The sequence below is a fragment of the Giraffa tippelskirchi genome, chromosome 13 (assembly GCF_054371585.1).
Source record: "Giraffa tippelskirchi isolate mGirTip1 chromosome 13, T2T-mGirTip1v1.2.pri, whole genome shotgun sequence".
NCBI classification, from domain to species: domain Eukaryota; kingdom Metazoa; phylum Chordata; class Mammalia; order Artiodactyla; family Giraffidae; genus Giraffa; species Giraffa tippelskirchi.
This window is the reverse complement of record NC_137287.1, coordinates 83,581,366-83,607,978: the sequence shown is the minus strand read 5'-3', so window position 1 is coordinate 83,607,978 and position 26,613 is coordinate 83,581,366.

Genomic DNA, 26,613 nt, shown 5'->3' with positions numbered 1-26,613 from the left:
ACTCCCAGCCCCGCCCCAACACGTGATCTGGTTCGCCGCTTTCCTTGTAGAAATGCGGGTCTCAAATGAAAAATCCAGCTTTAGAATCCTGGCATTCTCAGCATGAGGCAAGGTGCTTGCCCTACAAAGCTACCAAAGAGAGGTTTCTCCTCTAGATTATTGAGAGTAAGAGTTTTGTTGTAAAAATCATCTCTATTTGCTTTCCCTCCTCCTCCCCCCTTTGGATTTAATCAGGCTTTGTTTTGTAAGTCAATGAAACACTCTACCCCCATTGCCTTTTTTATCTGCTTTGTGATGTTAGCCATGAAGACAGCAAAGTTTAATATTTAATTTACCAAGAATCTTCCCAACTCATTAGAGAAAACTATACATTTTTATTCTACACAGAATTTCAACCACCTTACTTTATAGAAATGGGCATAAGAATCAATGAAGGAAAGATGAAGATGGTTAACACCATGAAAGGACCAGTCTATTCAAATGGCTCAGCATGGCTGGCTGCCTTCCAAGTACCTCATGTTTCTACAGGCAGTGAAGAATGAATGAGAAAAGAAATCCCTAGGTACCATTCATTGAGTACTTACTACATGCCAGGCACTGTACTGCTCACGTTGTTTTGCACAGATATTGATTTTATTCTTACCCCTCCTTGGGAAGATAAGCGTAATAATTTCCATTTGAGACATGAGGAAACTTTGCATCAGAGAAGTGAGTGAATTTCTAAGTTTCCACGGCCTGTAAGTGGTTTGAATCCACGCCCTTGACCTCTGGGCCTCCCGTAACTTCTGCCCTGAAGACATATATATGCAGCCTAGGAATAAAACTCACGTGTCCAGACTCAGGCGGAGGTCTGGAGGCAAAGGTGGTCAGCTGACTACAAAATAGGCAGACCTGTTACATGGTTTGCCTTCCAGAGCCATCTCAGTAGTATTGTAACCCCAGTTTCTCACATTCTGCCAAGTTCCCTTCAGTGGCAACTTGACATTCACATTAGAAATACACTAATTTATTGGGATGGCTTTTCCCATTTAGATCATAACACATAGGCTGTAAAAACTCTCAGAGTAATGGCTCTCCTTTTATATTCAGATTGACTTTGAACAATATTCTGGGGAATTAGTAATAACTCTTACAGCATCTTGATGAAAAGGTAACAGTATATCCATTGTCTATTTTTTGGGGGGATGGTCATGGATGAAAAATGAAGGCATCTAAGGGCTAATCACATAATCCGAGCTTTAACAGCAAATCAAGGGACAATTACATAGGTGTGAAAGTGTCTGTTGGGTGGAGTTGTTGAGTTGCTCAGTCGTGTCCGACTCTCTGCGACCCCATGGACTGCAGCATGCCGGGTTTCCCTGTCCTTCACTATCTCCTGGAGTTTGCTCAAACTCATGTCCGTGGATGGAGAGCACTATCAAATATAAGGCGTATATGAAGGAGGCCAGTACTCCGTAATGTGTGGACTGCCACACTCACAGATGCGTTTTGCTGACTCTAATCTGGGACATCTCCCTGAGTAAGTGTGATTTTCTAATTCATTCACTCCTTGAACACACACTCAAATGCCAGATACCATGCTGGCATGTGGTATCACATTCATGAACTAGGAATCAGTGGACAGCTCAGGGAAAGGAGAGAAGCAGAAACGAGGTTTGCAAAGCACGAGGAACAATCGGAGTTCAGGCTATTGGAGATTTTATACCAATTATATCCTGAGCTGAGAAACACTGGTTCTATTTGGTATCTTCTGGGCACTCAGTAAAGGGGTACTGATGAACTACAGAGCTGAACCAGAGCTCACAAGGCAAGTTGGAAGAGCTAGGTCATTTAAACAGAGGCCAGAGGAAGTTTTGGCCATAAAATCACTCCTGACGTTCTAAATGCAATGCATCAGGAGGTGTAAATGGTTTATTAAATAGATTTTTGCCAAATAGTTTCCTCACAACTCTTCCCTCCAGAGCAATGTCCACATCATTGGGGAATCCAGTTTATCCATTCTAGGAATTTGAATGAGTACTCAAAAAAAAAAAGTGATCTTAACAAAAAAATGATACCCACTGTCATCTCATGATCCAGCCAACAACACAGGGCCCTTCTATCTTTACTTGGAGACTGAATTTATGGAAAGGCGGGGCTTCTCCTGCTCACAGTCACTGAGCCCATCCAAGCTCCAACATCTCCACCTTCAGGAGACAATGTAAAACTCACCTCAGTACCCAGTCCTTTTTGGATATAGGATCAAGCAGGACACCCTACAGCAACCTCATCTGCATTTCTTTTTTTCCTCTTTTCCAATCCCAACCCTTCACTCTCTCCTCATAAAACACCCTGATTCTTAAGGCTGATCTCAGACATCCGTTTCCCCCTCCCCTATCATGAGAAGATGGTGGGAAGAAGGGAATGTCCCTCCTTCTCCTCGTCTGGACAGCAGGCCTCTTTCAAGGGTCCTTTCTGACAACTCAGCAGACACTCAACACCCAAGTCAGAGACATTCCTCCAACCATGGTTCTGGAGGAAAAGGGGAACAGAAAAAAAGATCCAAAGATTCCACTAGAAAAATGGTACAGATGATTTTATTTGCAAAATGGAAATAGAGACGTAGAGAACAAACATGTGGACATCAATGGGGGATAGAGGGATGGGATTAATTGGGAGATTGAGATCGATATACATACACTGTTGATACTATGTTTAAAATAGATAGCTAAGGAGAACATTCTGTATAGCTCAGGGAACTCTACTCAATGCTCTGTAGTGACCTAAATGGGAAGGAAATCCAAAAAAGGGAAATACATGTATACTTACAGCTGATCCACTTTGCTGGGCAATAGAAACTAGCACGACATTGTAAAGTAACTATACTCCAATAAAAATAGAAAAAAGAAAAGATTCAAGGATTCCAGACATTTCTCCAATTGTATGGAAAGTATTGGCTACAGTTTCCAAGAATTGGGAGGTTAACCACTGAGCAAGGAAAAGTGCAGGCCAGCCGAGGTGGTCCAATGACTCAAGTTTCTTTCTGTCCCTTAATCAAGGGCTGTTGGCTTCAGCTGGGACCAGAGAGTGAGTCTCCCCTGACACTAAGGTCCACCAAGATCAGGAACAACCATCACTTCAGAGATGTCACGCTGCCCAAGGGGTCCCGTTCCTCCTCCTAGCAGTTACATCGAGGCCAGTCAGTGCCGTCCAAAAGGCCTTCCTGCCACGGTGGGGACATCCTTTCTTCCTGCTCTGTCCACCGCAGTAGCCACGGATGACGTGGCTCTGGGAGCTCTTGAAATGTGGCGAGTGGGACTGAGCAGCCAAATGTGTATGTTTCCTATCATTTTAATTAATTTTAATTTCAATAGCCACCTGTTAGCATCTGGGTTAAAATACTCTTTGCCAAGTCTAGAGTTTGTCAGCGTGAAGCTGGAGATGGTTTCTACCGGCTGTATCTCGAACCCACGTCTTCTCTCTGCTTCTATGCATGGGTCCCTTTCTGATTTTCATTTTCCCACATGGCCGCATGGCCATCCTTTAAAAGCATCCCCTTGCTTAAAAAAAAAAACGTCTCAAGCAGAAAAGTGGGCAAACATCCCAGGCAGAATCTTTGGCTTTTCAATTAAAGTTGGGTTTTTTTTCATAAGTTACACTTGCTTCCATGCCTTCCAGATTATCTAACCAGAGTCAAGCTAGATAAGGACTCGGTGATGTAATTTGTCATGTGGCCCTCTGCTTCCAGGTAGAAGGATTTCCAGAGCTGCAGATGCTCTGTCCACAGTTGTAGCCCAGAGTCCTTTGCTGGGGGATGTGGTAACAGCCTCTTCCTGTGGCTTCCAAATAGCCTGATGGTAGAATTTCCCATGAGCTCCATGTGGGAATTTTTCAGGGCCCCTCTTGGACCCGAAGAGTCAGACTAGGCAGAGGTGGATTCCCCGCCTTTCAATGTGATGAGTTCTCCAGCACAGAGTAAGCAGACACTAGTATCTGGGCAGCTCTGGGGACGTCCTGGCCTGTCCACTCTGGGCAGGAAAGCTTCAGTGGCAATGTCCTTTCCACTCCATCCCGCAGTGGGTCCAGTCATGGGAAGAGCAGAAGGGAATTTCAATGGTGTTACACTGAAAATGTTGTGACTTCAGGGGAGAAAACCATGTTCAGCCTAAACTCTTATCCAGAAGCTCTTTTGCCCCTAAGGATGTGAGAGTTGGACTATAAAGAAAGCTGAGCACTGAAGAATTGATGCTTTTGAACTGTGGTATTGGAGAAGACTCTTGAGAGTCCCTTGGACAGCAAGGAGATCCAACCAGTCTATCATAAAGGAAATCAGTCTTGAATATTCATTGGAAGGACTGATGCTGAAGCTGAAACTCCAATCCTTTGGCCACCTGATGCAAAGAACTGACTCACTAGAAAAGACCCCGATACTGGGAAAGATTGAAGGCAGGAGGAGAAGGAGACAACAGAGGATGAGATGCTTGGATGACATCACCGACTCAATGGATATGAGTTTGAGTAAATTCTGGGAGTTGGTGATGGACAGGGAGGCCTGGCATGCTGCAGTCCATGGGGTTGCAAAGAGTCGGACATGACTGAGTGACTGAACTGAAGGATTTTGAAATGCTTCTTCTGTGGAGGAGTGGCAACAAACACTGCAGAGACCAGCAGGGAGCACAGGCAGATTCTCACTGTTGGTGGAAGGTGCTGGAAAGCCAGCTGCCACACTGGCTGCCATTCCTAGGGATTTGAATGGAGCAGGGAGCCAGCTGTGCAGAGGAGACCAAGAACACTGTCGGACAGAAGAGAATTACACAAGCCCATGGAAGACATCAGGGGATGAAGAATTCCTCCAAGCCTCTACAATCCCCCCAGTCCTTTTATGAGGAGGAACAAACTGTATGTCAGCATCTTTGAGTTGGTTATATTTGCAGTTTAAGTTCCACATGGTAAAATGCACAGAGTCCATTTGTCAACTTCACAGAGACCCCAAGCTAATCAGTCTTGCAAAAGGGGACTAGATGTGGCCACCAGGACTGAATGGACCCTGCCTAGGTGTTCCAGTCAGGATTCTGGGGTGCAAAAACCTGCCCACACAGACTGGTACCGTCACTGAGGTTTGTTTCTATGATGAGATTTGCAGGCAATATCTTAACATTTTGAGAACTAGAGTCCAAACCCTGAAGTCTTCGCTTTTCTATTGCCTTTCCTTGTTTCCTTCCTATTCTATTTCTATGTCCCAAACTAAAATATCTGGCCAAATTATGCTGGCTTCATCTTCCCCTTCCTCTTGAAGAACTCTCTGAAGGGAGGGCAAGCTGGGTTTTCCAGCATTTTCTCTCACAGGTGTGGACAGGGAAGAATGCACGACCCCAACCATGTCAGTGGAGGGGGAGGGGCGCACACCCTGTGGATGAGGGGTTGCTGTAAACCACACCTATTTGTTTTAGATTTTCTTTGGTTTCTAGGGCTTTCCTTGTGGCTCAGCTGGTAAAGAATCCACCTGCAATGCAGGAGACCTGGGCTCAATCCCTGGGTTGGGAAGATCCCCTGGAGAAGAGAAGGGCTACCCACTCCAGCGTTCTGGCCTGGAGAGTTCCATGGACTGTATAGTCCATGAAGTTGCAAAGAGTCAGGCGGGACTGAGCAACTTTCACTAGGAATTGAGGCTGCAATTGATAAATGGGTTACTTCCCTTGACATAGAGAGCCTCAACCTCCAGATCCCGTTTAATGCCCTAGAATTCAAGGACATTCTCTTGACGCCTCCACTAGAAATTTCTAGGGGTTTTCTGGAAGTGGACACCTGAGACCTAAGAGGGTTTATCTCTTACTGGTTGGGACTCTGATCTTTGGAAGTGTTGGCTCCATCGGATATCGAGATGTGGTCAACCCAGTGCCTCCTTTCCCTGAGTGACCACATGGCAACTGCTCATCAAGATGCCCTGGGCTCCTGTTTTCTGCTGCTGAGCATTTCTGTTCTTGCCTGTTATGCTTCTATACTTCTGTCATTAGCTGCATCTGCTCAGATGAGCTTGCTTCCGTTTATCTTATTTACAGTAATGTCGAGTGCACCATTAGTATTGCTGAGAATTACCCTGGCTCCATGAAGATGCCTTTGTAGTTTTGAAGGAAAGCCACCCAAATTACAGTGTGTAGGGGAGAGAGTTCACACCAGTCTATAAATGTGAAGATCTTCAAGCATTGTGCTGCACTTTTTTTTTTATTTGTTTTCCCTGGAGTAGGTTAAACCTCTTGAATTAAGATCCAAGCTCAGATGCCAATGGGGAATGGAGTGTGTATGGAACCAGATACATCAACGTGAATGTGTTTATCGCTTAAGTGTCATTTCTGCCTTCATCTCTTACATAGCCTTTTCCGGTGTTCAGAAAGGAATCTAGTGTTTACGATGATTTTTATCATTTCTCCCAAATGTGTGCTCTTTGAGTCTGCTGGGAACCATAGCAAGTTTTTTCATTCATTCTTTTTTTTTTTTCCCTCCCTCCTTTTCTAAAGTTATTGCCCTGTTCAATTTGCAAAACAATGGTTCTGGAAGCTTTAGCTGAACTCTGATTTTTTAAAAAAACAATTAAGTGGTACTACAGTACTCCCTTCAGTTCCAACAGGAAAAAGAATGTGTATTGCTTTTTAGGATTCTGCTCATCTAAGTCTACGTAGAACCTAAGCCCACTATTCTCCTGAATTTGTATCTCGCCGAGATGGGAGAGAATTGTGGCCAAAGGTGGAATCCAAGTGGAAGGTTTACCTCCACGATGACTGCACCTGTGCGCCCTCTGCTGGCCTAGTTTATGGCAACTACTGTTGGGGAAACGGTCTTTGGAAACAGGTGTTTAGGAAGACAGTGCTTTCCCAATGGCCCTGCAGTAAAGAATCTGCCTGCCATGCAGGAGACCCAGGAGAAAAGGGCTCGATCCCTGAGTTGGGAAGATCCCCTGGAGAAGGAAATGGCAACTCACCTGAGTATTCTTGCTTGGAAAATCCATGAACAGAGCAGCCTGGCAGGCCCCTGTCTATGGGGGTCACAAAGACTTGGACATGACTGAGCACTCACGTATGTTTAGGTAGAAAAGTAGAAGAAAATGAAGACGACTAAAATGTCTTCTACAGACCCTCCCCCAAATGGATAAGAATAAATAGTCTTAGAAACTTTCAATGAACTGTCCCTGGAAGTTAGCTTCCCATGCTTTTAAAGCAAGAGTCCAGGATGACATATTAACATTTATCATGGTAGGGTCCCAAGCAGGATTCTTGGGGGAGGAAGGGAGCACATGCCCTCATGTGCCTGTGTGTGTTAGTCCACCTCTGTCATTTCCATCAGCTTCTCCATTAAAAAAAATAAAAATGGGCAACTGGCATTTCCTCAAACGTGTGCATAAGATGTTACACAAATGTACCTTCAAAGTCCCCCCTCCACTGCTGCCAGGTCCAGCCAGATAACTGCCTCTAGAGACAAAACGCAGGCCACCACCCCATCTGTCGTGTACTGCAATGTATCCAGTAGCTCAGCTGGTAAAGAATCCGCCTGCAGAGACTTCCCTGGTGGCCCGGTGGCTAAGCCTCCGAGCTCCCAATGCAGGGGGCCGGGGTTCGATCCCTGGTCAGGGAACTAGAGCCCACATGCTGCAGCTAAGACTCCATGCAGCCAAATAAATAAATAATCTTTAAAAAAAAAAAAAAAAAAAAAGAATCCGCCTGCAATGCAGGAGACCCAGTTCAATTCCTGGGCTGTGAAGATCTCCTGGAAAAGGGATAGGCTATCCACTCCACTATTTAGGCCTGGAGAACCCCATGGACAGAGGAGCCTGGCAGGCTACAGTCCATGGGGTTGCAAAGAGTTGGACACGACTGAGCGACTGAGCTTGCGCACGCGCACACACACACACACACACACACACAATGTATCTGCTCAACTGTCCAGTTATACGAAGTGGAGATTTATCAGATGGTGATTCTGAACTTCTCTATGCTCCTGGAACATGTCTTGTTTTCCTTCCCAGCCATTCTCAGGTGACCAGCCAAATCCTTGGGTATGGAGGGGCTGTAGTCATGTCTGGATTCCAACTTCCTGGGCACCTCCGGCGGTTGGAGGCCTGACCTGGAAGGCATGCACTGAAATGAAATGCTAGCAGTGGTGCTCTGTGCTCCTTTGGGGCTGAGGCCTCAGACAACAAAATCGTAACAATGTTAGGAAGATAGAAGCTCCTTGGATTGGGACAGAACCAGTGTGGCTTCTGATACGTGGCCAACACAGGCTCCAGTGAAGTGCCCAGTGCCCAGCAGGCCAGGCCAGGGCTGTGGTGGCCTCCCACCTCTCCACCACGTCCACTCCCTCGTCCCTGCCACCACTGTGTCCGCTGCACCCTAAGAACAGCCTCCCTACTGCTCTTTCCACTTCCACTTGTCTCTCTCGTTACCTGCCACTCTGCTCTGAGTCAGAATGCCATTTAAATGTCACGCCAGAAGGTTTATCCCCAAATCCCAAAGTGATCCTTGCCCCCTCTGGATTAAAACTTTCCAAAGATTTCCACTGCTTTTTAGGATAAAGACTGAAATCTTCAACACAGCTTATAGGACCCCTTATCTAACTTTCCCATCAATCCTGAACCCCCAAACCCTCCTTTGTTCTCATTGTGTATTGCAGGAGTACGTCTAATACCAGAGTCTAAGCTCCATAAGGGCGAGGTGAGAGCCAGGGTTCCAATCAGTCACCATACCCAGTGCCCAGCACACGGAACCTGGTATTCAGCAGATCATCAGTGATTACAACTATTTGCTGAGTGAACCGATGAATACCCAATGCAGGCAGTGGCCTGGGTAGCTTCTTCAGTGCCAAGAACGAGAGCACCAGCCCCTTTGGGAAGAGCTCCCTTGGCAAGAATACTGGTGACAGCTGCCATTCTTCCCACTCTCATGGCTTCACCAGCCACACAGTAATCAACCCTAGACATCACCAAGAAGGGTCAGAGCAGACAGGAAGGATGATGGCGGGCCCCATGCCTTCACCGAGAGAACCTGATGAGGCCCAGAGCTGAGCACCTTCTGGCCAAGTGCTGGCAAATGTTGGGAGGACCGGGGTTCCAGAAACTTCCCTGGCAAGGGCCCGACTCTAAGAAATATGCCTTTTCAAATCTACAAACAATAAATGCTGGGGAGGGTGTGGAGAAAAGGGAACCCTCTTACACTGTTGGTGGGAATGCAAACTAGTACAGCCACTATGGAGAACAGTGTGGAGATTGCTTAAAAGACTGGAAATAGAACTGCCATACGACCCAGCAATCCCACTGCTGGGCATACACACAGAGGAAACCAGAATTGAAAGAGACACGTGTACCCCAATGTTCATTGCAGCAGTGTTTATAATAGCCAGGACATGGAAGCAGCCTAGATGTCCATCAGCAGACGAATGGATAAGAAAGCTGTGGTACATATACACAATGGAATATTACTCAGCCATTAAAAAGAATACATTCAAATCAGTTCTAATGAGGTGGATGAAACTGGAGCCTATTATACAGAGTGAAGTAAGCCAGAAAGAAAAACACCAATACAGTGTACTAACACATATATATATGGAATTTAGAAAGATGGTAACGATAACCCTATATGCGAGACAGAAAAGGAGACACAGATGCATAGAACAGTCTTTTGGACTCTGTGGGAGAAGGTGAGGGTGGGATGATTTGAGAGAATAGCATTGAAACATGTATATTTTCATATGTGGAACAGATCTCCAGTCCAGGTTCAATGCATGAGACAGGGTGCTCAGGGCTGGTGCACTGGGATGACCCAGAGGGATGGGATGGTGGGGGAGGTAGGAAGGGGTTTCAGGATGGGGAACACATGTACATCCATGGCTGATTCATATTAATGTATGGCAAAAACCACTACAATATTGTAAAGTAATTAGCCTCCAACTAAAATAAATAAATTAAAAAAAGAAAAAGAAATATGCCTTTTCTTCTCATATCCCTTGCCAAGATTTCAGGAGTAGGAATATCAAGTTACCAAGCAACAGGCATCTCTCTAGTTCTAGGACTGAAGGAGAGGAATAGAGCCCATTCAAAGAAAGAGCAACACAGACTCAATGAACTTCAAGGGTTTCAGCCAACCCTGACCCACAGGATTCCACTCCAGAAGCCCATTTTGGTCACTGAGATGTTGTCTCATCTGATTGCACTTCCTCTGATCATGTATCAGGGGCATAAGAAGGCTTACAATGTCAAAATATGATCTAAATGTGTCTCAGTGCTCTTTACAAACTTATGTTTGTGGCATATGACTGGGTCTTTTAAATGTGTTTTCCTAGAGATCTTGTGTCACTTTACTGTCATGTCAACCTTGGAGGGTGGGGAGGTCTCTGAATTCACTTTACATGTATCATGGCAGCAATAAGACACTTGGGCCCCTTAGTAACCTTGTGAAAGTCGAGTGTCCACCTTCATATTCCATGAATCTCATTCAAATTCCCTGGGGTTACTGAGATTCTCTGAGACATAATAAGCTTCCCAGATGGTAAAGAGTCTGCCTGCAATGTAGGAGACCCGGGTTCAATCCCTGGGTTGGGAAGATCCCCTAGAGAAGGGAAGGGCTACCCACTCCAGTATTCTTGCCTGGGAAATCCCATGGACAGAGGAGCCTGGTGGGCTACAGTCTACAGGGCTGCAAGTACTAGGACATAACTAAGCAACTAACACTCAGGACAGCAAGTGTTAGCAGGAACATGGATACAAAGGAACTTTCAAACACTGCTGTGCCCGTGTAAGCTTGCTGGTGGTGACACAGTCAGAGACAACAGAAGGAAGGTGATCTGGGTTCCTCCAACTGGTTTGCTCCTAACAACACCAGTGCAGACACTGGACTATATCTGGTCTCTGCTTCTAAAACATCTCTGGGTGAACCCCTGGGAACAGGGCCCATCGGGGCCTCATCATCCCCTCCTAGAGAGAGTAGCCACCCCTCTTACTCTGCCTCCAACTCCAGACATCTTCTAAATTAGCCCAAGTGTGGTCTGGGCACCAAAGGTCCAGCTACCTGCCCTTGGAGAAAACGTGAGATGATCATGACAGTCTGCTTGCAGCAATCCAACTAAACTAAGAAAAACAGAAAAAGAAATCAAAGAGGAACAATTTGAAGGTCCCTCCAATAACTGAGGCAGGTACATAAACACGTATGTCCTTGAAAAGTGAAAAAAGTGTTAGTCTCTCAGTCGTGTCCGACTCTTTGGAATTCCATGGACCACAGCCCACCAGACTCCTCTGTCTGACTTTCTAGCCCCCACACACTAAGCAAGTCTCATTACTTCCCATGTATATCCCCTTCCTCTGCAGTCTCGTCCCCTCTGATGGTGGACACCACAGTATAACTGCAGCACTATGCTTGAGCACCTCTGTGTACTTCTGCCCGGGAAGTTCTTTCAACTCAGCTAAAGTCACCATTCCTCCGAGTAACCATGTCTCAGCGTGAATCATTCTCTTTGGTTTCCCCTCAACTTCTCCGCAGTGCTTTCTAATGGTCTTTGTGTACCTGCCTTAGAGAGGAGCCATCTTAAAGCTTGTGTGTGTGTGCTTAGTCGTTCAGTCATGTCCGACTCTTCGTGACCCTTTGGACTGTAGCCCACTGGGCTGTTCTGTCCGTGGGATTCTCCAGGCAAGAATCCTGGAGCGGACTGCCATTGCTTCCTCCAGGGGATCTTCCCGACCCAGGGATCAAACCCACGTCTCCTATGTATCCTCCACCGCAGGTGGTTTGTTTACCCACTGAGCCATCGTGGAAGCTCTTCAAGGTTAGGGGCCACGTTTTCATATATTCCCATGCCTCCCCCAGAGCATCTTACCTGGGAGTCATTCACTGTCTCAGTGATTATTTGCTGAAAGGAAGAACAGTCAGTCGGTGATGCTCTCTGGTTTGAGTGTCCTTCTTTCACCCCTAAAGCAGACACTTCCAAACGGCAATGCCTTCTGCGCAAAGGTGGGCAAAAGTTTAATCCACAAATGTTCTCCTGCACTGAACGACAATGATCTGACCAGAAAATTGAAAAGACGTGTTTCTTTTCTTATTTTTTCGCCCATCCAGGAAACTAAGTGACAAAGGCCAAGGATGAGAACAAGCAGTTTTCTAAGCTCCTGAAGAAGAGGTGTAGTTTGCCTTGCTCGGAGCCAACAGGAGATGCAGGTGGGACGAACACTGACTACCTTCATGTAATAATTATTCCTCCCGTTTCAGGAAGTTCTTATTCAAATCCCTTTTGCAGACATTACTTGCTTTTACTTCAGGCAAATACTTGACTTTTATTTCCTTGAGTTAAAAAAAAAATGATGCTAACAAACAACCAGAAACTAGAATTCAGAGGAGATATTTTTGCAGCAGGAAATCTTTTTTCCTGACATAGTTTTCTGGGGAAAAAAAAAAAAAAACCCTCTGTATATATGAGAGCTGTTGCCTTGACTCTCAGTTTCCATTTTTGTTGCCGTTAACACTGATTTTCATGAATCTTTTCATCAGTTGGAGACAGCTAGCTAGGGTTCAACAGAATCCTATGTTAAACATGGTGCTTGAATCAACAGCTACTCTTTCTTCAGAAAGGTGACTATTCTACCATTCTGTCCTGCAGTGTTTGATGCACACCTTTGTCAAGAACCCACTCGGAAGAGGGTTCTGATGTGGAAGTCAACCTCCCAGACGCTCCTGATCTGAAGGTTGATGGACATTCAATTTAAACCCAAGGAAATGAATTTTTGTTTTCTCTCCATCCCTCACTTCCTCCTTGGTTTTCCTGCAACAGAAATTTTAACTGGGATTTCTACTAACTTAGACACTCTTGGGCAAGATGAAAACTCAGGGATTTCTTAGTTCACTCCTTGCCCCTTGGTCCAACGCTCTCAATCCATCCCATAGGGGATTCTGTGGGCAGCTTTGAAAGGTCTCCATAGACACCAACTTTGACTTTCCCCTATGGTTTGCTTTGTCTGATTTCTACAGTCTGTTTTGTCCTATTTCTGATCTGAGGCCTTATGAAACCTTGGTACTTGCTTGTTGGAAGTCTTCATCTTCTGGCACTTAAACTCCGTGAAAGCAGGACTCTGTTTCAGCCACTTAGTCTAGAAGAATGCCTGGCACACAGCAGGTGCCCAATAAATACTTGCCGGTTTGATGGTGGTCAAAGTAAGAAAGCACTCATTTTTTTCCCCCTGATATTTTTACACAAGATGTGGAGTTGAGCAAAACGGTTGAATTAAATTTAAAAGAATAGAGAGGAAGGGGGAGGAAAAATATGAGGAGGGTTGAGACTTAGCAAATCTGTGCAGCTGTGGGTGTTAAGCAAAGTTAGCCTGTGTCAAAGAAACCTATCCATCCAGACAAAGCCAGTGTTTCTCAAACCATAATCCCCCGGAACTCTTGCTTGAATGCAGATTCGGACTCAGGACATGCCCGGGGAAAGTGCCCCTCATCTGCATTTCCAACAAGGTGGGGATGCTGTTACTGCTGGTCTGTGGACCACATGTGGAGTAGTGACGTAGTAAATAACCAAAGGAAATAAGCGAATTCTTTATTTTGTCTTGAGAATAGAACACTGATCAGATAAAGGTTTTTTTTTTTCTCTTGGTTTTTGTTATTTTTGCCAGAGACCCTAACTCTAGAAAGTACACACATATATTATCACAACAGAAATTATTCCGAATAGGGAAAAAAGCAGCTTGGTAGTTGGCAGGCTACTTAATACAGTGGGGAAGAATATTCAGATTTGAAAAATTACATGGAAGTAGTTTCATTCCCGTTAGATGTTTTAATTGATTCCTTTATGACCACTGATGTAAAACAAATATACTCAGATGGATCTGGGAGGAATCTTGCTTCTTCACACATGTTATTTCATTGCTCCACAGGTGATGAAAGAGGAGGAGGAGGAAAGCGATCCATAGACCGAGGGAGACTCTCCAGCAGATCCACTCTACACAGAGATACCTCAGGTCCTCTGAGGGTGCAGCCCTGGCACCATCCTGCCTCTTTGTGGGGACATATAAGATGCCTTCTTCCTTCAAGCTCTCTACTATGGCTCAGATGCTATGTAGCCCTCCAGATGTTTATGAAACAGAGCGCTAAAGAGAGAGACAGACAAAAGAAGGGTGGACAGAGACGTCAAGGGCTCCACTCATTGGAATAGACCTGCTGCCATCCTGTCCAGCCCAGCAATTTGTGCTAAAGCTCCCTGGCTGCTAGAGGCTGTTTTCCCACTGCTGGGGTGGGGTTAGGGGCCAGGAGGAAGACATAACAACTGAAGGGGGTGCCTGCCTCTGGTACCCACTTTGGGTTCATCTCTCTAGGATGCAGAAACCATACTCCTGAGTCTGCGGTCACTCGAAGCTCTGGCTTGATTCTTGAGCCTGACCCCTCCCATGGCTGTGGCCCTGTTTCCTTCCACTGCACAGCCTGCACAGCCTTGCTTTCTGAAGGATGGGGACCCTCACTCTCCCAGGGCCTTGAAAACTCGGAAGCCCCAGAAGGATGAAAACAAACACAAAACCTCTTCAGGTTTCCCTCTCTGGAGCATCCTGTTCAGGATGAAGAAAGTTATTTTTGTCAAAGCTCACCTATCAGTTTGCCATCTGGCAGGTGGAAATTAAAGACGGGCCGCATGTTCTGAGAAAATGAAAGTGGCTTCCAATCCCTCACTGATAAGCACAGGCCACGGCTGAGTATCACTCACGGGGTTATTGCTTCAAAGAGGGACATCCAAGCCGCTCACACACACCTGCAGCCCTGCACACACACCTCCTTTACACTTTTACACACAAACTGTGGAGTAACAACCACTTCATGCTTTCAAATCCAATAACGTCCAACCTGGGGCCCCAACACAAAAATGCCCTGTCTGGTTCCTCTAGTCCAGGGTCTGCCGTTTTCATATTTAGAACCATGCACTAGGCCCTCCTAGGATGGAAACTTAAGAGGCCCAAGAAAACTCTGAAACATCTCCACAGTTCTGCAACCCTTAAGCTACTCTGGTTTCTGTTTGCCCTCAAGAGTCTTGCGCTTCCTGTAGCCCAAGCTCAGGCCCCAGTTCACACCCTTGCACCTATACTGCTCCCCTTGTGTCTGCTTCCTTCATGGTAACTGTTGAGTTCCAGGGACGCTTCTCATTCTTGCTCTGCCATGGTGCCTGGTCTCTGCAGCTGGCGGAGGCCCCAGTACTGAACCCCTCGACCCGCCCTGCATCGGGGTCTGAATAGAGCCTGCCAGCCTGGCCTGCCTCATGTGCATATCAGTCTCGCTCTCAGTCACCCTTAGGTGGATGTCCCCCAACCCAACTAGTTGCCTGGGTGACCCCTGGTTGCCTAGCATTGTATTTTATCAGTCAGATGGGCTTCCTGTCACTGGGGATCTGGGTCTGTTACTACCCTTCCACACATGGTCCTCCAGGCTCCGTCTCCCAGACACCTCGACCCCCATTCCAGCATCCATCCAAGTCAGCAGATAAAATTCTTAGATAAAAAACAATAAGACAATCCACTGTAACAACCAGCTCAGCTATGGATAAAAAACACTGCCGTATTATTTGAACCAAGTGCCACTAACCACCAAGAAATGGATCACAAAAGGTGCCTCTCGATCTCCTTTTGCAAATTTGTGTTCTTGTCCCTATGTCCACCTACATCAGAGCTCACAGGCCTCACCCCACCACGTGGATGTGACACAGGAAGTTTCCAAGGAAACAAAAAGGATTCTGACATTTTAACTAAGCCAACGAAGAGAATATTTTAAAATCAGTCTAGACACTCCACTGGTGGTCCAATAGTTAAGACTTCGCATGCTAATCAATGCAGGGGGTGAAGGTTCAATCCCTGACAGGGGAGTTAATATCCCATGTGCTTTGTGGCCAAAAAATCAAAACAAAACAGAAACAATATGTAACAAATTTAATAAGGACTTTAAAAATGATCCACATATACACAAAAAAATCTTAAAAAAAGATAAAATCAAGGGTGTTCAAGGAAATAACCCTCAGTACCAAAATTATCTCACATCACAAAACAGAAACTAGCCGCCAAAAACAAACTTTGATTGAAGGAAAAACATATGCAAGATAGGTACTTACAAAATAGAAAAACAAAGCTACCAATAGCTTCTCTCAGAAAACACCTGGTTTGTGAGTCTGTGTCTGTGAATTTGATCTGTTTCCTGAAGCTGATGGTTTGAGGTTTCTACAGAATCCTGGAAATCCACACTTTATCTTCACCATGAAAAGGAGCAGTTTGGGTCCCCAACAAAGATGCATGCTTGGGTCACTTGCATCAGAAGGAAGTGACTTCTTTGGAGAGGAGAAAGGAAGCCAGATGATGTCAACAGCTGAAGACCTGGAGGAGAGGGAGGAACTGCAGTGGGAAACAGAGAGGAGGAGCCTCTGCCGTCAGGACACTGGCGGTTCTCCTGCCCATGTCCTTCCTCCACTCGAGGACAGGAAGCTATTGAATACACAGGCCATGAACCAAGAATGTCACCCCCACCAGGGCAAGAGGCTCAAGCTGTCAAGGTATTTTACATTTAAAAAATGATAAATGTATATTCTAATACTGCGCTGAAAGTCGTTTAAACAAAACCCTCTGAGTACCAGGGCCCTGGCTGGCCGTTGTTGTCATTCAGTTGCTCAGCTGTGTCTGACTCTGCAAGCCCACGGACTGCAGCAAACCAAGCTTCCCTGTCCTTTACTGTCTCCCGGAGCTTGCTCAAACTCATGCCCATTGAGTCAGTGATGCCATCCAACAGTCTCATCTTCTGTCACCCCCTTCTCCTCCAGGCTTCAATCTTTCCCAGCATCAGGGTCTTTTCCAATGAGTCAGCACTTCACATTTGGTGGCCAAAGTATTAGAGTTTCAGCTTCAGCATCAATCCTTCCAATGAATACTCAAGGTTGATTTTCTTTAGGATGGGCTGGTTGGATCTCCTTGCAGTCCAAGGGACTCTCGAGTCTTCTCCAGCATCACAGTTCTAAAGCATCAATTCTTCCTGATCTCCTGAGATCAGTCATCTTTTACTTACCTCTAAGTCAGCAGTTTGCCGAGAACGAGGAGCCAAAGATGAATATTTTTAAAAAGCAGTATGACTTTTTTTTTTTCATTTTAACCTTCCTGGGAAATAAGATTTAGAAACAAATGCTTAAAGAAAAATTATGTAAACTGCTTTTAAATTGAAGAATTTTCCCCCGTGGGGTTACAATAAAATTGCCAAAAATCTTTCAGTTGAAAAAAAGTACAGCAAAGTTGTCAGGAGGGAGAAGCAGAACCCAGGACGAATTACCTACGTCCGGTGAAGTTAAGGGGGCTTCACAGGTGGCGCTGTGGTAAAGAGCCCGCCTGCCAATGCAGGAGACTCAAGAGATTAGGGTTTGATCCCTGGGTCAGGAAGATCCCCTGGGGGAGGAAATGGCAACCAGCTCTAGTATTCTTGCCTGGAAAAATCCTGCAGTCAGAGGAGCCTAGCCGACTACAGCCCATGGGGTCACAAAGGGTTGGACACGACTGAGTGACTGAGCACACACAGTGAAGTTAAGGAACTTGGGGAAGCCACTGTGGTGACTCTAGGCCTTCTGGGCAGAGTATTTATTCCCTTGGGGCTGCCAGGCTGGGTGGTCTTTCCAGACGGGAGAGCCTCACATACAATGTGACTCTCTTGGGTCAGAGGCCTTCTTCAAGGAAGACTGGAAGATCTTTTACCCTTATCGGACTCTTTGCGACCCCGTGGACTGCAGCATGCCAGGCCTCCCTGTCTATCACCAACTCCTGGAGCTTGCTCAAACTCACATCCATCAAGACGGTGATGCCATCCAACCATCTCATCCTCTGTCGTCCCCTTCTCCTCCTGTCTTCAATCTTTCCCAGCATCAGGGTCTTTCCCAGTGAGTCAGTTCTTCGCATCAGGTGGCCAAAGTATGGGAGCTTCAGCTTTAGCATCGGTCCTTCCAATGAGTATTCAGGACTGATTTCCTTTAGGATTGACAGTAGAAGCCTGCTCTGAAAAGACACATTTATTTTCTGGTCCACACTGCCACCTGCTGGTCTAGCCATCTCACTACATTAAGCATTTGCTGTTTCCAGTAGATTCAGTGGTTAGTATTAATATTTTATTCTAAGATTCATAACACGACTGAGCAACTGAACTGAACTGAACTAAGATTCATATACTTGGGACTTTCCCGGTGGTCCAGTGGCTAAGACTCAGAGCTCCCAATGCAGGGGCCCAGGTTACATCCTTGGTCAGGGATTTAGCTCCCACAAGCCACAACTAAGAGCTCATGTGCTGCAGCTAAGACCTGGCGAAGCCAGACAAATAAAAATAAATCAATATTTTAAAAACTCACATACTTGACGTGTGACTTCACTCTATTTCAAACACACTTTAAGGAAACAGTTAATAAACCAACTCATCAAACACAAGTCAACTCATGTTGACTACGACGTGAAGTGAAAGAAGTCAAGCTAAAAGTAACTCAGTGTCTCCGAGCTTCCCTGTCTCATTTGGATAATTAGTACCTACGCATGTCAGTGGCTAGATTGCCTGGTAATTATAGCCTACGTTAAACAGGTAAATCTGATAGCCCCACAAAGGCTGTTGATGAAATATCTTGGTATACAGTCGGAGCCCCATGGCAATTAGTGGGCTGTTACAGGGTTTTTATTTATGCAAATAAATATTTAACAGGAAAATGTCTCTAGAAGACAGACAGCAGGTTCAGAGGAAGCGCTGATTTGTCACCAGCGTGGACTACTTTGGAGACTTCAGTGATGCAGGTAGGCAGGAAACTGTCAACGTGCATTTGGAACACCATCTCAAAGGGGCCTTCGGAACCAGGATGTTCATTTATTAATAGCTGCCACACACATAACAGATTTGCAGTCCTTCAAAGGTTAATCATTCTTGTCCTCCACTATAAGCCTGAATTTTATTGTCTTCTCATAACCTCTTGTGCGTGCTGAGTCACTTCAGTCTTGTCTAACTCTTTTTCTAATTTTTAAACATTTTTTTTTATTTGGACCATTTCACTTTTAAAGCCTTTATTGAATTTGTTATAATATTGCTTCTGTTCTTTTTATGTTTTGGTGTTTTGGCCCTGAGGCACATGGGCTACTAGTTCCTGGACCAGGGATTGAACCCACACCCCCTGCATTCGAAGGTGAAATCTTAACTGTTGGATGGCCAGGGAAGTCCCTGGAGCTTCTGATATTTTCTGGTGAATAGCGTATGTAAAACGAAAGTCCCCACCTGAAGAAAAACAGGTCAGCAACACGATATTGCTCTGCTTTCCCCACAGATCAACGAGGCAGACCTCTCTGTACAACCTGAGGGTCCTGAGACTTTTCTCTGTAAGTATAATTCTTGTAAACCTAGTACTTTTTCCTTGAGGTTTTTGAAAGGACTTCTCCGTGACAACCTCTGACAAGCAAATGGCCCTGCCAGTTTTTCTGGGGGGATATCTGGGTTTCTCCTAGAGACACAGGCATCCTAGTTAAGGAAAAGTGCATGAACCTAAAAGAATGGTGGATACGGAACAGAGTGTGTATTCCTGAAGGCTCAAGGGAGCAGGTTTTGGAGAGAAGGGACACAGCGTGTGATGGACAGGGTGTGTGGAGGGGACACAGTGTGGAGTGTGCATCCCCGGCTGAGACAAAGGTCATCCCGGCTCCAGGAAGACTGTGTCCACTTTCCGGGCCCCAGATCCCATTTCCATACCCCCACTTCCGCAGCACCTAGGATGGGCAGAGTGCCCCACTTGGGGGCATTTCCTGGGGCCCCTCCACTGTGCCCCACTAGATCACAGATCTCCAGGGTTTTCTCAAGTCCAGGCTCTCCTCTGTAGGACTCAATGTTCCCTAGCAACAGTCATCCACACTTGTTCTTTACAGGAGGATGTGTAAACTGCTTTTACTAGAGAGAAATACCTGTGAACAAGACCACACTCCACGGACCTCCCCTTATCTTGGCACCTGCTGCTTGGAGGGCCTGGGCTCATACATTCAGTAAGAGGAATTTGTTAGAAGAACATGGGGCAGCCCGTAAGCTGTAAGGAAAACCCCAGCCAGAGTCCGGTACTCTAGGCACTGAAAACTAGTGGATGGTCAGTCAAGGCCCCATCATCAGCATGAACCTGTCCCAGCCCCTTTCTGCTTCACAGAATGGGAAATGACTGACCTCACGTAGCTATGACCTCCCATAGGCCATGAGCCCACCCTTGTATGGTTTGCCAGGCCCTCCAAGACTGCCTGTAGCAGGAAAGCATAGCCCCCTAAGGAGAAGTGGAAAAGAAGGAATGGCAATGGGATGAACAAGGACGACCCGTGTCCTCACCGTGCATAGTCCAGGATGTTCTCTGCTGAGTCCTAAAGTGTCAGTGTAGAGCCAAGCTCCACCGCGTCTGCCACAGAGTCTGGCAGCACCCTGCCCAAATTCCCTCACGGCTCACCTGCTCTTCTTAGTCTAAAAGCTTTCTCTGGCACACAATCACCTGTCTCTCTGCAGGCCAGGAGAGCCTGGGAATGACCAGCAGCCAATGACTAAAGAGAGTTGGGATATAAATATCCCGGGTCCCTCATCTTTCCTGGGGAGTCTCTCCACTGGCTCCCATGGGTACCAGTGGGTTTGATCGCCAGTGGCCTGTGGTGGTAACCTGCTTGATAACACAGCCATCACTGGCTACCTGCCTTTCCTGGGCTCATTTGCTCATTCACCCCTCAGTGTCTCCTTCATCTCCCAAATATGTTGCTTATACTCAAATCCTTCATTAGGGCCCACGCTGGGAGACTGAATCACGGTGCATTGATACCATGAGACATCATGTTGCAATGAGAATGAATGATCCACAACTGCATGCCACCATGTGGGTGGATCACACACACGTGATACAGAGTGAGTGAGGCCAGATGCAAGGGGACCCTCCCACCAAAGGAAGGCCCACTGACAAAAGGAGGAGGCAGAAACGTAAATACATAATAATTCTAAAACAATCAAAACACACACACACACAGAACACAATGAAAGATTCCACTTTAAGCACAAAAGGCCAGTGAAACCATGCTGTCAGTGGTCACCTTTAGGGGCAGGTAGTGACTCCTGATGGTACAAGAAAGGCATCTGGAAATGTTCTGCTTGTAGAGCTGGGTACTGTTTACAAAGGTGGGTTTAATTAGAGAAAATCCATCAAGCCTGTGAGTGGGTGCTCAGTCATATCCAACTCTTTGTAACCCAATGGATTGTAGCTCACCAGACTTCTTGCCCATGGAATTTTCATGGCCAGAATACTGGAGTGGGTTGCCATTTCCTTCTCCAGGGGATCATCCCGACCCAGGGATCAAACCCATGTCTTTAGCATCTTCTGCACTGGCAGGCAGATTCTTTTACCATTAGCGCCACCTGGGAAGCCCCAGTGATTACTTTTTCACATTTCTGTAGATAAAGACTTAAAATATTTTCAAAAGATACAGTGCAGGGTGGAGGGTGGGGAAGATTGTATCATTGGTTTGTCTAACTGTCCATCCTTTCATCCATCAAATAATTAAATCTGAGTTCCCAGGAGGCATGGGTCTCCCTACCTCGAGAAGATTACTGTGTTGTGAGTGAGAAAGGAAAGTAAACACTGCAGCAGGGTTCTGTTTTAATGTGGAAATATTTTGTTCTGGGCAAAAGTTCCATATGTGTAATAATGAGTGAAGATGCTGGAGAAAAACACTTCTTTGTCACTTGAGAAGCGAAGTATAAAAATAGATTCTGCATTTGATGGAACATTCTTAACCCTTTCAACTGCAAGAATAAATGTCTTTACTACGCCTTCAGAAAGATGGGACTGGAGAGGCAGATACCCCAAGCCGTGGCAGGAGCTGTAATTGGTGACTAATTTATCACCTGTGACAACTCAACACCCGCCAGGCAGGCAGAGCCCAGCACCTGGCTTCCCTCTGCTCTCATCTCAGTCTGGGTGATTCTTATCTTGTGACTTTCCTGACACTACACTGGAAGCAGAGTTCCCCTCCCCCACAGGATGTCTCCTGACAGCTCACAGCCTGCTTCTTGGGAGGACGTGCTGGGCTTTGGAGAGATCCCTAGAGAGTCACTACCAGTTCATTTCAGTTGCTCAGTCAGGTCCAATTCTTTGCAGCCCCACGGACTGCAGCATGCCAGGCTTCCCTGTCCTTTACCATCTCCCGGAGCTTGCTCAAACTCATGTCCATCGAGTCGGTGATGCCATCTAGCCATCTTATCCTCTGTAATCTCCTACTCCTCGTGCCTTCCATCTTTCCCAACATCAGGGTCTTTTCTAAGGAGTCAGTTCTTCGCATCAGGTGGCCAAAGTATTGGAGTTTCAGCTTCAGCATCAGTCCTTCCAATGAACATTCAAGACTGATCTCCTTTAGGATGGACTGGTTGGATCTCCTTACAGTCCAAGGGACTCTCAAGAGTCTTCTCCAACACCACAGTTCAAAAGCATCAATTCTTCGGCGCTCAGCTTTCTTTATGGTCCCACTCTCACGTCCATATATGACTACTGGAAAAACCATAGCTTTGACTAGATGGACCTTTGTTGGCAAAGTAATGTCTCTGCTTTTTACTGCGCTGTCTAGGTTGGTCAGAGCTTTTCTTCCAAGGAGAACCCCATGAACAGTATGAAAAGATTCACTACCAGAAAAGACCAAAAACTGAAAACTACTTACGACACAGCTTCAATAACCAGTTCTATTTGTTCTCCAGCAGAGGGCACTAGAGAGGAGCTGGCCAAGCCTGAGGAACACTGACTACAATCACATTTAGCAAACAGCCAGTTCAGGAGTTTGAGATTGACCTATATGCACTACTATATATAAAATAGATAATCCACAGGGACCTGCTGTAGAGCACAGGGAACTCCACTCTGTATACCGTAATAACGTATTTGGGAAAAGAATGGATATGTGTATAACTGAATTACTTTGCCGTGCGCCTGAAACTAACACAACATTGTAATTCAACTACACTGCAGTATAAAAGAAAAATTAACGACAAAATAGCCGTTCAGTCTGGCCTCCTTAAGGATTCTCTCCACCCACTCAGCGCCCCCCTTCCCAACTTTCACTTCAGAATGCAGCTGCACCCCCCACCCCACCCGCCCCGGCTTGAGCCCTTCTACTGACAGAGCAGGAAACAGACCTTGGGACGTTTTCCTAATCAGGAAAGTGAGAGTTGTTTACAAGTGATGGTCATTGTCTTGTGGGTAAGATGTCAGGATGCTTGGTGATCCTTGGGGGCACACATTTCTCTGCAGACTTCAGAGGGAGCCTCCTCCTTTACCAACTCAGCCTTTTTTTCTTCTTTGAGGGGAAATAGGGGGTCAAGGAGAGGGTGGTTGTACAGCACAACCAAAAGGCCACCACTTGGAGGATTACTCGGACCTTCACTTAATAAACTGAGTTGTTCTGACATCTCCAGATGGCCATTATTACTATTATCTCAAGAAGTCTTATTCTTTGAATGCATTTCTTAACGTATATGCGTTAATATCTAAATGATTGCATAATATCTAAATGTATTGGTATCTAAATGATTTAGCAAACACTTACAAAAAGGAGGAATTTTTAAGAAATTAAGCACTGTTTTCTAATTTTATTTTTTTAACTTGTCTTTTTCTCTCTGGAGGCCTGTGGAATCTTCTCTTTCTCCTTGGTGGTTCGAGGGAATATGGGGGGTTGCATCACCCAGATCCGCTTTGGGAGTGAGGCACTGGAAGAGTTGGTACTTGCAGTTGAGACCTTCTCTGGAATTGATTTAAACCAAAGAGAGTGATCTTGCAGCCACGTGCATCCAACGTCTGGACAATATGGAGGTATAAGGCTGAGTCCCCTTGGCTCAGTTGAAGACTATGTTAAAGGGACATCCTGGCTCCAGAGCTACCTAGAAGATCAGCTGAGACTCTGCTTTGCCAGACAACACTTGCCCCCCTGCTTCCTGTCTGGCCTCCAGAACAAGAACTAAGGTCAAGTCACAATATACTCCAGCGAGGAAAGGGCTGGGTCTGCCAGGTGCGGACGGGGACCATCTGGTTATGGAACTGCAGGATCCAGCCATCGTGTACTATAGGAGCCAGAAAGCTGGTCCCAGGGCTGTGCCCTAGGGCGCTAGACCAAAGCGAGTAGAACAAGAAGTTGGATAGTGGAGACTCTATTAATATGGGAACACTCACTCATGATGGGCTTCCCTGGTGGCTCATATGGTAAAGAATCTGCCTGCAATGCAGGAGACCCAGGTTTGATCTCTGGGTCAGGAAGATCTCCTAGAGAAGGGAATCGCTACCCACTCCAGTATTCATGCCTGGACAATTCCATGGACAGAGGAGCCTGGTGGGTTACAGTCCACTGGGTCACAAAGAGTAGCACCTGACTGAGTGACTAACACACAGTCACTCATGATGGGGGATTTAGCAAGGATCTCAGAAGGAGGTGCTATCCCCTGGTAGGGTGATTCAGAAGCCTATAAAAAGTGGTGGCCACATTGTTATTCAGTCACTAGGTCATGTCCAACTCTTTGCAACCCCATGGACTGTAGCACACCAGGCTTCCCTGTCCTTCACCATCTTCTGGAGTTTGCTCAAACTCATGTCCATTGAGTCGGTGATGCCATTCCACCATCTTTTCCTCTATCATCCCCTTCTTCTCTTACCCTCAATTTTCCCCAGCATCAGGGTCTTTTCCAATGAGTCACTTCTTCGAAGCAGGTGACCAAAGTATTGGTGCTTCAGTTTCAGCGTCAGTCCTTCCAATGAATATTCAGAACTGATATCTTTCAGGACAGACTGATTTGATCTCCTTTCTGTCCAAGGGACTCTCAAGAGTCTTGTGGCCACACTGAGAGCTGTAGAAATGCTGGAACAGGATCAAAGGTTCAGGGTCAAATCATGTTCAATTGTATGTACTATGTAAAGGCAGAAAACCCACTAGATGACTTGGGGCCATGAACCAGCCCAGAAGACACTCCATTGACCAAAGCAATGAGGAATGTACTGCAGAGAAGGACCTGCTGTCTTCCAGAAGCTTAGTATTGGCTCTTCCCTGTAGGACAGGGCTGGTGGTAGGAAATAGTGTTATAGAGCAGGGCTCCTTGCAGCAAAGAGGGTGAGAGGAGCCAGAACTCAGATGGCAGCCCTTGTTAGAAGCCAGGTGGGCACAATTGTAATAAGTGGCATGGCTGGAGCAGCCAGTGTCCCCTGACCAATAGAGAGCTAAAGGGGTGACCAGTAAAATATGTTGCTCTGAGGGCCAAATAGTGGTCAGTTTCGTCATGGTACACAAACAACCCTTAGTTTCGGTGATTCACCAGGACTAGGACTTTCAGAACGTGGAAGGGCTGTTGTTCTCATGGTTACAATTTATTGCAGGAAAAAGATACAGCTTAAAATCAGCAAAGGCAAAAGGCACCTGGAAAGAGGGTGAGAGAAACTAGGTGTGAGTGTCTGGTTGTCCTCTCCTAGGGGAGTCACGGGAAGTGCTTCAGTCTCCCAGCAACAGCGTGTGACCACCGGTGGCATTTTGACAACCAGAGAAGCTTAGCTGAGCCTTCTAGTCTAAGCTTGGGGTTGGTCATATAGACATGAAGTTCCCATATGGCTGACCTTTGTGGCTCAGCCCCCAGCCTCTCCGGGTTTCAAACTGACACAGGGCGGCCTAAGGCTCCCCCCATAAGTGACAATGATAGCGTTAACTATCTGTGTCCCAAGGCCCAAGGTACAAAGACACTCTGATCAGTCAGGATATTCCGAGGACTTGGAGGTTATCTCCTACTAGCCAGTCAAGGGCCAGTTTCTTTGGACCATGCATGGTTTGGACACCCCAGACCTGTTGAGTTAACCCCAATACTGCACACCAGTCAACAGGAATCTTGCTTTTTTGTAAAGAAAAGAAATCAAGGATGGATGATCAGGAGTTCAAAGCTTGTTCCCCCCAAAAGTGTCCCAATTCCTTGCCCAGTTACAGGACTTGCAGTTCTGAGTCCTGGAGCACCTGGAGGAAAGGAGAGACCCGGCCCCTGGGAAGGAGGATGCTCCCTGCTGTGGCAAAGTGTATGGTGGTCATTTGCCCCAAGATCTTCCATTTAGCTCCCTTAGCACTGAGGACAAGGGGACACACAAGCTCTTCAGGGACTATTAAGCACATGGACTGAGCTGACACTGATCCCTGAGGACAAAACACCATTCTGGCCCCTGGTCAGAGAGGGTGCACATGGGACCAGGCAGCTGAGGGTGTCCTGGCTCAGTCCAGCTCCTAGCGAACGCACCAGGCCCACTGACCCAGGTGGTGCTCATTTTCAAGTCTCTGGAAGTATCATTGGAGCACACACTCGATAGTTGCTGGAATTCTCACAATCCTTCCTTGACCTGTGGGGTAAGGACTATGCTGGGAAGACCAAAAACAAGCCCTGGAAACTGCCCCCTCTCAGGCTGCTAAAATATACTTTTTAAAAGTCGCATTGAACATGCTGCTATATTTAAAATAGATTACCCACAAGGACCTGCTGTATAGCACAGGGAACTCTGTTCAATATTCTATAATAATCTAATTGGGAAAAGAATTTGAAAAAGTGTGCTACTGTGGACTGTAGCCCACCA